The 13,397-nt window shown below is 39.5% G+C and overlaps 1 long non-coding RNA gene across 1 annotated transcript; it reads left to right on the forward strand.

The window, feature by feature from the left end:
• Positions 1-1,508: 1,508 nt before the first annotated feature.
• Positions 1,509-5,208, forward strand: LOC124141141. Its single transcript, XR_006862013.2, has 2 exons — positions 1,509-3,754; positions 3,945-5,208. It is a non-coding gene; the product is annotated as an uncharacterized LOC124141141 (long non-coding RNA).
• Positions 5,209-13,397: the final 8,189 nt, after the last annotated feature.

Here is a 13,397-nt window from a genome sequence, read left to right on the forward strand (position 1 = left end):
CCCCAAATGAACACAAGGTGGTTGGGTAGCCTAGCGGTGTAAACATTCACTCCTCACACCGAAGACCCGTGTTTGATTCCCCACATGGGTACAATATCTGAAGCCCATATCTTGTCTCCCGCCAAGGTGTTGCTGGAACGAAATCAGCATAAAACACAACTCACTTATTCGTAATGAACACTGGGTAAGGGGTCTCAAAGCTTATGTGCCTACACAGTTTACAAGCGTTCACCTCATAGTAACCATGAACATAAGGAAGTATGGAGGGTGTTCAGTTGAGTGATTATTTTCAACCAGTGCTTTGAAACCATTTATTTCATTCTATTTGTCTTAATCTTACATCCAGTTACCAACAAAATCAAGTTATCTGAGGATTTTCATCCCATCAGTTGGTGAAATGTTAAAGAATCAGTTGTGTAATAGTATATTGTCCATCTCTGTTTTTGTCCCAGGTTGGTGCTGACAACACTTTAAATGACGTTTTCATGATCAATACATTTCATTAACGATTGTTCCATTTTATGAGAATCATCCAATCATTATGAGAAATCTATAGACGCAGTTTCATTTTGTCATTGAAACATGATTTATGGCACCCGATATTGCTACTGTGTTGCCCTGTGGAGATTCTGGGTTGAAATAAGGCCTCAGCAGTCTATGCTTATTGACTGAATGGATTAGGTTGTCAGGCTCGGTGACTTGGTTGACCAATGGCATGGATTGTTGCTTATATCAATCACTCGATTATTTACATGCCACCATGTTATTTCTGGAATGTTTCTGACTGCAGTGTGTACAACAAAAACAGCAATAGCACAGTGAGTGAGTGAGTGAGTTGGGTTTAATGCCGCTTTTAACAGTATTCCAGTTATATCACGGCGTGTCAGCTTAATGTGGGAGGAAAGCCCAAAGTGATGCAGGTCTCAGACGTTTACCACTTCGGTGAAACCCACGAGCATGGGTATGGTGCTGACAAACCTAGAAACATAATCGGGGCAAACCGGGATTTGAACCCACAATCATAGGTTTCAGGCGTGCCCAAGGGACGCAACTCTGCACAGCGAATTGCGGCCACCCATGCACCCCAATAGCACAGATGAATGGTCACACTCACATCAGTGGATGGAGACCTAAGCCACAGTCAGCTATGTTCCAGCAATATCACCACAGGCTGTAAATAGTCCTGGCAATATGAACCATTGGTCCATTAAGATGATCAATCAACATCAACATCCCGTTGACGTATATTGTAACCACTAGGGCCTACTTGCACAAAGCAGTCTTAACGCTATAACCATTGTAACAACCATATTTATTATAGACTTGGCACAAACACTGCTTTGTGCAAGAGGGCCCAGATCCTCATCAGATGACTTTTACAACAATTGGTTGGTTTGTTGTTTAACGCCGCACTCAGCAATATTCCAGCTATATGACGGCGGTCTGTAAATAATCGAGTCTTGACCAGACAATCCAGTGATTAATATCATGAGCATCGATCCATGCATCAACCAAGATCCTGTTAATCGCCTTTTACGACAAGCATAGTCACCTTTTACGGCAAGCATGGGTTGCTGAAGACCTCTTCTACCCAGGAATCTTCACGGGTCTTTTTACAACAAGCATGGGATACTGATGACTTGTTTATCCACAGATCCATAGGACAGTCTGATATCAAGGCTGTGCAACCTACAGGTCATCGTGATCTAAGGTAGCTGAAGTATTATAGACAAAGACACAATGCATTATGCACTCACTGAACCCTCATAAAGAAGGTAGCCAATATTACCCACCTGTGTTCCACAATAGTCCTCACCACTTGATATAGAATCACGAAATATCACAATGATTAATTAACAAAGATAGCAGCATGTGTGCTAATACTTATCAAATGAAAACAAGTCTTGACAGCAATAAGGAATATTACTTACAGCAATGTACAGTAATGATTAGAAATGAAAAGTGCGCTTTTAAAAAAACCAAACCATTTTGCTGGCGATAAACATCTTCATATGATCACATTTTGATCACATGGTTACAATCTGACTGAGGATCGTCAGTCATGTGATTCTACTTTGTGATTCTATTTCATGTGGCGAGGACTATAGTTAGGACGATGTCATTCTTCTAGCAGTGTCTTGGCGTACCAATAGTAATAAGTATACCATCCATACCAATTGGCTTGTTATTGTCATGTTGGTCTGTAAATGTGGCATGTTTTTGTAAATGACTTGAAAATGTAAATAAATGTGTGTATAATTCATAAGTTATGTAAAGATCACTTAATTATTGTCATGAATAACTTATTGTGGTAGACATTGTGTGATGTGTACGATTTGTTTATGATTTTATGTCACAAATAAACATGTCCCTTTGTAATCATTTTGTGAACAACATCCAATAATAGTGAAACCATGCATCTCCTGTTGTTTTATTTGGTATCTATGCTGTTCCAAGACATCATACTACACATGTACTCACAGATAGTGCTTATGCTTTTAACCAGGGGTGCATGGTAGAGTGAGATCTACGCTGTAGGTCTTCCCGTGGCAAGGGAGTTAACTGTAAGAGTCCAGTTTAAACCCTTGCCGAACTAGGCTGGAATTTCGTCGCACAAGCGCCACCAGTGGCAATTATGAATTATGTTCCTTCTATGTCCCTCCTGTTGACCAATCAGATTTCATCTCTCATACCACTTACATTTACCTCAAACAAAATGGCGGCGATCAGTCAAGACAATCAGATCAATAATCAATGTCTTTTCAGTGATAAAATGGGTGTTACACTGGAAAGTACATCAAATCACTTGAACACCTTGACTAAAAGCATGAAAAGATTTAGAAAACATCTGTTGACGCCCAGTTGACGGTACATATCATCTGCAAATCCCACAATCGACCAAAATCCTCATGGCAGTCACCATGTTGATTACGAACTAAATGTTGATTTTTTATGCGAGTTTTATTGGACTATGCATAGACTCATTAGTTAAGCAGAAACATAACTCCATAATCCCAGCCTAGTTCGGCAAGGGTGGAAACCAGACTTTTATAGTCTGTTAACTCCCTGACAAGCAGGCTTGTTTCATTGCCCAGTTGGGGCAAACCCTGATGTTTTAATGTAACTTTCTGCAGAAAACGTAGGTTTAGATTTTACTGTGAACTTAGATTTTACTGTGGAATCCAGTTCTTTGCACAAAACATGCAAACTACTGCTTATTTTCGTGGTTGATCATCTTTTAAATATTTTGGTTGTTGAACACATTTGTATGTACTGATGTTAACACACACACACACACACACACACACACACACGCTCACACACACACACACACACACACACACACACACACATTTTCTATGATTCCTACTTTCATGAGTAATGTTAATCTTAAATCTTTGATATCTTGGTGAAAGCTCCATGATATTTTTATTATTTTTTCATTATGAAGCTTGTGATTCTGTCAATCTGGAACAGTTTGTTTCTTCTGACTTAGCATCCAGTGCATCTCCCCGAGGCAAGGATGTTAGTTTCTTATATAAGTCGAGCATACACCCTTGCCAAACTAGTCAGGAATTCCGTGGCTCAATTGTAGCACCACCAGTGGCTATTACTAGATGCATCCCTTCTGTATCCCTCCTATTGACCAATCAGATTCCACCTATCATATTTCTGGCATTTGCTATAAATAAAATTGCAGAGCCCAGTCTAGACGATCTGATCGACAATCAAGATCTATATTGTAACAAAATGGGTCTTGCCTTGAGAATTGCATCACATTACTTGAGCACCTTGATTAAATCATGAAAAGATTTGATAAGATCTGTCGATGCCCAGTTGGCGGTAAACATGCTTTGCAAATCCTGCAGTCGACTCATATCTGCCCGTCAGTTTACGAACTGGATGTCCATTTCATTACATGATTTTGATTGGACTGTGCATAGACTCGTCAGTCCAGCCAAAACAGAACTCCGAAATTCCAACCTAGTTCGGCAAGGGTAACAGGGGTTCTCTAAGCTGCATCCAGAAACCAAATAATAAGCTACATACAGTGTAGCATCCTACAACATACATACATACAGAATGTTTAGTACAGATCATTATGTCATAGATGGAAGCCTGCTAAAAGTGGCCTGAAACCCTTTTCACTCTCTCATACATGTGGCATCCAGGGTTAGAAATTGGCACTAGTCCTATAGTCCTGGCCAAACTGCCCAAAAGTAAATTAAGGTATCATAAGGACTAGTAGAAATTTGCCATTTTTAAGGGTTTTGCTATATGTTATCATTATAAGGACTAGTGGACTGAAACTGTTAGTTTCTACCGCTGGGCATCAGGTAGTGTGGTACTTAATTACAGGAGTGTGCATTTCACTGCATAATGGGAATGCAGGTTTGATAGTCATCTGAATGGCTTAAGAAACTAGTGATCAGTGTGCAAATAATGTGCAGTGCAACATTGACATGTTCATATTTCCTGTTCAGCTGCTGTGCTGATAATATTGTAACTATATTTCATTTGGATGTCAAAAATATGACATGATCTGTTTAAGGCAATGAAAATTCCACTCACATTTTGAAGTGAAAAATCGTGTTAATCTGGATAGTAGCATTCCCCATAAAATCGCCCAGGTTAACCAATTTTTGGATTAAAGAATTATGGTATTGAGTAATATAACTTTGTATTCATGCCCAGCCGTAATGGTTCAGAAGGTGGGTTTTCTGGATTGACGAGGGTCTGGACTGTCAGTACATTTATTGACATAGTCTATCACTGCCACAAGTTATTGATATTGCGGTACTAATTTCCACACTTGCATGTATTAACCTTGGTTTGAGTGCCATATTGTTGTTATATGATGCAATGTGTTCAAAGGATTTCAAATAGTTCTTTTGAGTTAAAGATTTCCATCAGACAATTGTTTGTTTACTTTTCTATAAAATTTGTTTTCAACACTATTTACATTTGTAAGGAAATCATTGATTTTAAGTATGAAAATAACATGTTTGAATTTCTTTATCAGTATTCAGTAGGTTTACCGCCAGAATGTATGGGTATATGTATATTTCGAATGTCAGTTGTAAAATATAATGCAGAATTAAATTCAATAATGTTATTTCTAAGGACAGAACTAAGCTCTGTGATGAAATAATTTGTTGTCAAACCAGTCAGAGATAATGAGATGCTTCAATAAATATTTTTTTGAAATCTGTTTTTCTTGTCAGTTTGTTTCCCATGCATAGAGGATCTTTTCCTCCTTATAATAACCTGAGACAGCCCTTTATGTTTACTTGAAAAAGCCCTTTGTCCTCCTGAAGCAGCCCTTTTTGTCCAGCTGAAGCAGCCCTTTATGTCCTCCTGAAGCAAAACCTTTATGTCCATCTGAAGCACCCCTTTATGTCCTCCTAAAACAGCCCATTATGCTCTCCTGAAACAGCCCATTATGTCCTCCTGAAACAGCCCTTTATGTCCTCCTGAAACATCCCATTATGTTCTCCTGAAACAGCACTTTATGTCCTCCTCAAACAGCCCTTTAAGTTCTCCTGAAACAGCCCTTTATGTTCTCCTGAAACAGCCCATTATGTCCTCCTGAAACAGCCCATTATGCTCTCCTGAAACAGCCCTTTATGTCCTCCTGAAACAGCCCATTATGTTCTCCTGAAACAGCCCTTTAAGTTCTCCTGAAACAGCCCTTTATGTCCTCCTGAAACAGCCCTTTATGTTCTCCTGAAACCGACCTTTATGTCCTCCTGAAACAGACCTTTATGTCCTCCTAAAACAGACCATTATGTCCTCCTAAAACAGCCCTTTATGTTCTCCTGAAACAGCCCTTTATGTCCTCCTGAAACAGCCCTTTATGTTCTCCTGACACAGCCCTTTATGTCCATCGGAAGCAGCCCTTTTTGTCCTCCTGAGACAGCACTTTATGTCCTCCTGAAACATCCCATTATGTTCTCCTGAAACAGCACTTTATGTCCTCCTCAAACAGCCCTTTAAGTTCTCCTGAAACAGCCCTTTATGTTCTCCTGAAACAGCACTTTATGTCCTCCTGAAACAGCCCTTTATGTCCTCCTGAAACAGCCCTTTATGTCCATCGGAAGCAACCCTTTATGTCCTGAAACAGCCCTTTATGTCCTCCTGAAACAGCCCTTTATGTTCTCCTGAAACAGCCCTTTATGTCCATCGGAAGCAGCTCTTTTTGTCCTCCTAAAACAGCCCTTTATGTTCTCCTGAAACAGACCTTTATGTCCTCCTGAAACAGACCTTTATGTCCTCCTAAAACAGCCCATTATGTCCTCCTAAAACAGCCCTTTATGTTCTCCTGAAACAGCCCTTTATGTCCTCCTGAAACAGCCCTTTATGTTCTCCTGACACAGCCCTTTATGTCCATCGGAAGCAGCCCTTTGTGTCCTCCTGAAACAGGGCTTTATGTCCTCCTGAAACATCCCGTTATGTTCTCCTGAAACAGCACTTTATGTCCTCCTAAAACAGCCCTTTAAGTTCTCCTGAAACAGCCCTTTATGTTCTCCTGAAACAGCACTTTATGTCCTCCTGAAACAGCCCTTTATGTCCTCCTGAAACAGCCCTTTATGTCCATCGGAAGCAACCCTATATGTCCTGAAACAGCCCTTTATGTCCTCCTGAAACAGCCCTTTATGTCCTCCTGAAACAGCCCATTATGTCCTCCTGAAACAGCCCATTATGTTCTCCTGAAACAGCCCTTTTTGTCCTCCTAAAACAGCCCTTTATGTTCTCCTGAAACAGACCTTTATGTCCTCCTGAAACAGACCTTTATGTCCTCCTAAAACAGCCCATTATGTCCTCCTAAAACAGCCCTTTATGTTCTCCTGAAACAGCCCTTTATGTCCTCCTGAAACAGCCCTTTATGTTCTCCTGACACAGCCCTTTATGTCCATCGGAAGCAGCCCTTTGTGTCCTCCTGAAACAGGGCTTTATGTCCTCCTGAAACATCCCGTTATGTTCTCCTGAAACAGCACTTTATGTCCTCCTAAAACAGCCCTTTAAGTTCTCCTGAAACAGCCCTTTATGTTCTCCTGAAACAGCACTTTATGTCCTCCTGAAACAGCCCTTTATGTCCTCCTGAAACAGCCCTTTATGTCCATCGGAAGCAACCCTATATGTCCTGAAACAGCCCTTTATGTCCTCCTGAAACAGCCCTTTATGTCCTCCTGAAACAGCCCATTATGTCCTCCTGAAACAGCCCATTATGTTCTCCTGAAACAGCCCTTTATGTCCTCCTAAAACAGCCCTTTATGTTCTCCCGACACAGCCCTTTATGTCCATCGGAAGCAGCCCTTTTTGTCCTCCTGAAACAGCACTTTATGTCCTCCTGAAACAGCCCTTTATGTTCTCCTGAAACAGCACTTTATGTCCTCCTGAAACAGCCCTTTATGTCCTCCTGAAACAGCACTTTATGTCCTCCTGAAACAGCCCTTTATGTCCTCCTGAAACAGCCCTTTATGTCCTCCTGAAACAGCCCTTTATGTTCTCCTGACACAGCCCTTTATGTCCATCGGAAGCAGCCCTTTTTGTCCACCTGAAACATCCGTTATGTCCACCAAATCAAACTCTGCCTCACAAACACTTTGATTAGTAAGAACATGGACCAAGACCTTTAAATTACCAATGATAGCATGTTTTTACTGTATTTGCCATAACAAGTACATCAGCCGCTTAGAAAATTGTTCTAACATTCATGATACTAAAAGTTAGACAAGATGATTAACAAGTTAATTGCATCTTATAGTTACCATAAATACTGTAATAAATACAGTATTGTTGAGGGAGATTTTCTCATGATTATGACAACCTGGAATTGACAAAAACAGGCTATATATTTTACCCTTGATCCTGTGCACTTTCAGTGATTCAGTAAACAATGACCCACATCTTAATTCCTCGGTTGTGTAGTGCAACGATTGAAAGAAACTAATCTGAGACCATCATAATACCAAGAATAAAATTCTCAGACATGTCCGTTGTCAAGTTGCTTTTTTTTTTTGTAGATATGTATTTTAAAAAATTAAATACGACAAGGTAATTTTTCATGCATTGTATTTTATGTATAAATGTGGATTGTACACAAGAAAATACACGCTGTTTTTATGGTGCTTTCACAAATTACTTGCAAATTGGCATAAATATTGGTGGGCACTTATTGGCAAATACAGTACTTGGGAGTATTGCAGTTTACCTGATAATGATGTACAGCGATCCAGAGCAAGACCAGTCCCCTGACCTAACTCAGTGTTGGTGCATGATGAGGATCAATGGCAGCAAGCAGTGCAGTGTGCTGTGCAGAGTTGCATCACTTAGCCATGCCAGGATCCGATGATACAATAAGGTTTGCCAGTAATGATCCTTCGGCTGTCAGCCCCATACTAACACATTATTAAGTGTTGAGTTTTCTAGAAAGTAATTATGATGAAGGTCTGGTTACAATTAATTATCATTGTGACTTTAACATCTTTAACTAACTTTGTATTCAGGATCTCTAGGGTAAGTGTACAACTTTAACACTTAAGTTAAACATGAAGTTAAGGAGTATCCATAAATGGTAATTTCAAAGGTCAGTCATCCTTAAGGTCATAGCCTGAAGCAAAGTCTGTTTAACAATAACTACAAGCATTTACTGTATGCCAATGAAACTTGGTACATGTACGCTGTCAAGGACATTTACACATTGTATAATCACAATTAATGCATACTTAGCATCAGAGACTTCAAAATTATGTGAATGTATTCATCTGCTGGAAGGTTGGTGCAGATGCCCGGTGGTCTAGTTAATTCATCAGAACTCACTGCGCAGAAGTATGCCCCTTAGTTGTGCCAGGATATGCTGAGGATAGATTTAACTTTGCCCTGACTATGATCCTTGGTTTGTCAGCACTACACCAATGTTTGTGGGTTTCACCAAAGTGATAATTTACAAGCAGTAATGATCTGCCCTGTCACCTAACACACTACAATCTCCTTTGTAGAGTTGCGGGCCGGAAACCTATGATCATGGCTTTTGGATCCCAGTTCGCCTTGATTATCTTTCTAGGCATCTTCCCGAGGCAAGGGAGTTAACTGACTGTAGACGTCAAGTTTCCACCCTTGCCAAACTAGACTGGAATTTTCGTGGCTCGATCACAGCACCACCAGTAGCTATTATGTGTGATGTCCCTTCTATGTCCCTCCTTTTGATGAATCAGATTTCACCTCTCATATCACTTGCACTGCTGACAAAATGGGACCCAATCAAGACAATCTGTTCAGTAATCAAGATCTTTATTGTAATAAAATGGGTTCTACCTCACGAAGTACATCACATCACTTGAGCACCTTGATTAAAAGCATGAAACGATTTGGAAAACAATTGTCAATATCCAGTTGATGGTCCACATGATCTGCAATCTGCAATCGATTGAAATCTACACGGCAGACATGTTTATGGACCGAATGTCACTTTTGGTATGCGATTTTGATTGGACTATGCATTGACTCGTTAATCCTGCCAAACTTCATAATTCCAGCCTAGTTTGGCAAGGGTAGAAACTGAACTTTTTATAGTCAGTTAACTCCCTTGCCTCAGTGAAAACTGAACTTTTTATGGTCAGTTAACTCCCTTGCCTTGGGAGGATGCTTTCTAGGTTTGTCAGCACCATACTGTGCCCATGGGCTTCACCAAAGAGTTAAATGTCTTAGACCTGCATCACTTTGGACTTTCCTCCCACATTTATCTGACACAACCTCATATGACTCAGAGCCTCATTAAACCAAATTCACTCATTTTCCTCATTAAAATGTAATTGTAAAAACCCAAGTCCCAAAGTAAGACCATACAATATGTTACATGTCACAGTTATTAGACAGCCTCCGTGGTCTAGTGGATAGAACATCTGCCCAGAGAGTGGAATGTCAGTTCATTCCCCTCTTACCATCTCTTACTAAAACATGTAAAAAAAATGGTAGTTGTTGTTACCCTGCCTGGCACTCAACATTAAGGGGATTACACATGGACTGGTCGGCTTGGAATCAATACACTTTGTCTGAGTGGGGTATCCATGTCAAAGTGTGGCTAGCATCTCAGAGTGCTAGCACTATAAAAGGGATATTAGTCTGCACACACACTCACATGCATTCACGTTGCTATAAATGCAATAATCTTGAACATGACATTAAACCCCATGTCTACTCGCAGTGATTTCACCAGGCATCATTACTTGTGTGATAAGCAATACCATTGTTTTGCGAAATTGTTATACTTCATCAATTCATTTCAGATTGGAGTGAAATTTGGAATAACTCACTGTCACCTTCACATTGTCAATGTTAACTTTATGGCTCCATGTTTGGATTCCACTGATTAGAACCCAATTTCTTCTCATAAACTACATCTTCCTTAGGCAAGGGAGTTAACTGACTATAAAAGTCCAGTTGCACCCTTGCTGAACTAGGCTGGATTTCTGGGCTTAATCCTCGCGCCAGTGGCTATTATGAGTAACATGGGCGGATACAGAGGGGGGGTGCGCACCCCCCCTTTTTATTTCGAAAAAAATCTTTATTTCTGTATAAATTACCACCAAAGACAATAAATAGATCTTAATTGTGCACCCCCCCTTTTAAAAAAAGCTGTATCCGCCCATGAGTAATGTCCCTTCTATGTCCCTCCTATTGACCTATCAGATTCCACCTCTCACATCACTTGCATTTGCTTCAAACAAAAGGCGACTATGCTTGTTGTAAGAGGCGACTAACGGGATCGGGTGGTCAGGCTCGCTGACTTGGTTGATGCATGTCATTGATCCCAATTGCGAGGATCAATGCTCATGATGTCAATCACTGGATTGTCTGGTCCAGGCACAATTATTTACATATAGCTCGAATATTGCTGAGTGCAGCGTTAAACAGCAAACAAACAAACAATCAGTGATCATCCTGTTGTTTAGATTACTGGCTTCACTCTTTTGTTTATGCCAAATATCCATCTGTTTTCAACAATAGATTTCTCAGAAGTTTATTTATAAGGTCATGCCCAATGATACAGGTTTCATGTGGGACATAACGTTTTCAAGATAACCTTTTTCAATGTCACTGTTAATATGTTTCTGAGTGTCTGTTTACATGATTTAGACTGGAATTGTAGATATTTGGGAAATATGACTTTAAAAAAGCTGGTTTCTACATTGACAACAAACAACAAGGTCACTGAAAAAGGTTACCATAAATTAAGTGTTGTAAGAACTTGAAAAATAAAAATAACGGTGTCCAAGTGTTGGGTATATATCAAAGAATAAAGGTGAGCTTCTGAACCTGTGGTAGTCAGCTTAAACATTCCAGTTTAAGATTTAAATGTTTATCCAAATTAATTCTTATTGGTGGGGGAAAATATCTAACCCATACTATATTCACTACTCTGCTGAGAGCAAACAGTGGCTGTTTAACAAAAGGGAAAACACAATAGTTCTATGGCTAAATGTCTCCAACTCATAAAGATTCTGCAGCACAAGTACAGTAAGGAACCAGTCTATGTGAGAATAGTCCCCATGCAGACAATATAGATATTGAGGTGCAGAACTTAATGAAATCTGTGTCCACATGTTGGGTTGAACATTGCCTTAACATGCATGATAAAATATATGGATCTTCCATTCCTAGTGACATTTTTTTCACATGTCAGATATAAATCAATGGAACGATTTAACAAAGGAAATCACCTAAGACACCTTTCATTATTTGTTCATCGTTCAGAAAATTATTTTTCATGCCCGCCTTGTCAAGCGGTTGATATCTTAGGACAGAACTTTTCGTTAAAAGTCTTGTCCACTTTTCAAAAACCAACCTATAACTCTAGTTCTAGTTGCCTTGATCCTTACACAACCAGCTGATAACACATTTACATTTAGAGTACCAACGCGTTTACGTTTAAGTCTGTTTTAATTTTTTCGACATCAAAGACTGGACCCAGTGTTCGTTTTTGGTCGACAGAAAACGGTCGAGTCAGTATACGTCCCTTTCCCAGACCAGGCCTCAGCGCTACGTTTATCGAGAGGTATGCCTGTTGTACACGCGCGTGTAGTTCAACTATACTGTATTTAAGCTTCCGCACGCCAAAACGAAATGCGCGGCTAATAATAGACAGATCCCAGTCAAATTATAACAATTCCATACATTTTTGTCTGAATAAATATTACTCAAAAGCGAACGCCGTATTCTGGGACAAAAATTTTCATAACAAATAACGTTAAAGGAGAGTATTTTATGCTCTAAACCTTACAATTCGTACTGTAACGAGTTTTATAAATGTACATAAATTTATAACACATTTAAAGCCATTAATTTTCTTATCTGTACTGTTAGTGGGGTAACGATTGAGATCATCTGTGGTTTGATTCAGTCTCTTTAGACATCGTGGTAATGTATCACACTACCCTAAACTAATAAATACATGCACGTTTGTAAAATCCGTTTGACTAGGTACTAGAACGGACATACACATACATTTTCTTCATACGCATTCTCGCAGACACAAATATAGCTGACAAACGATAGCCGAACTTTCTTTTCAGAACACAGGCCACTTTATTTTACTCTGATCCCTATTTTTCCTTTTTCTAGAGACAAACGTTGCTATCAAAAGTGGTACCTCATCTGAGAGGAAAACAGATATACTGGTTGGCTCACTTCTTTACACAATATTTTCTGTTAACTATCGGATTTAGATCATTTCTATCAAAGGGGAATCTTGACTTAATATAAGCTTTTCCACTATATCATATATCGTCGAATTCTCATATAAATTATTAAATATATGGAAAAATACATTTTTACAGCTTGGGGATATTCGAAGCCAGTGGCATTGATGCTAACTCACTTTAATCTATTCAACGTTTTTCAGAATGTATTCTTTGTACCCACCCTACACATTATCAAAAAAAGAGCTTTGCATATTTTGCCACATTTTATACGGGGCGCGAACGGGCGTCTGGGAAAGGGACAACATAATCTTCATATTGCCTTGTAGCGTGTGCGTAAATCATCGCCGCAAGCCCGTACAACTAGTTTAATACAATTATCATTTGTATATTCAAGCCACTGATTGGTCACTATATATGTATGACTCCTACTGGTCACTCTACACATTTTTATATAATAGAAACATTCTTGCGTATTTCAGACATCAATGAAACGGGAGGCTTACGTTGGTCTGGGAAAGTGACAACTACAGACTCTTCATATTGCCTTTTTTGGTGTGTGTAAAAATCCTCAAAGGCTACCCCTACCATGGGTATAATACAATGCCTTTCTATTCGGTCCACTGACATGTCACCCTTACACAATATTATGAAAAAAAGAGCATTGGGTGTGTTTCATGTTATTTTATACCGGAC

This window comes from Haliotis rufescens, unplaced genomic scaffold (assembly GCF_023055435.1).
Source record: "Haliotis rufescens isolate VD_foot unplaced genomic scaffold, xgHalRufe1.0.p SCAF_11, whole genome shotgun sequence".
NCBI classification, from domain to species: Eukaryota; Metazoa; Mollusca; class Gastropoda; order Lepetellida; family Haliotidae; genus Haliotis; species Haliotis rufescens.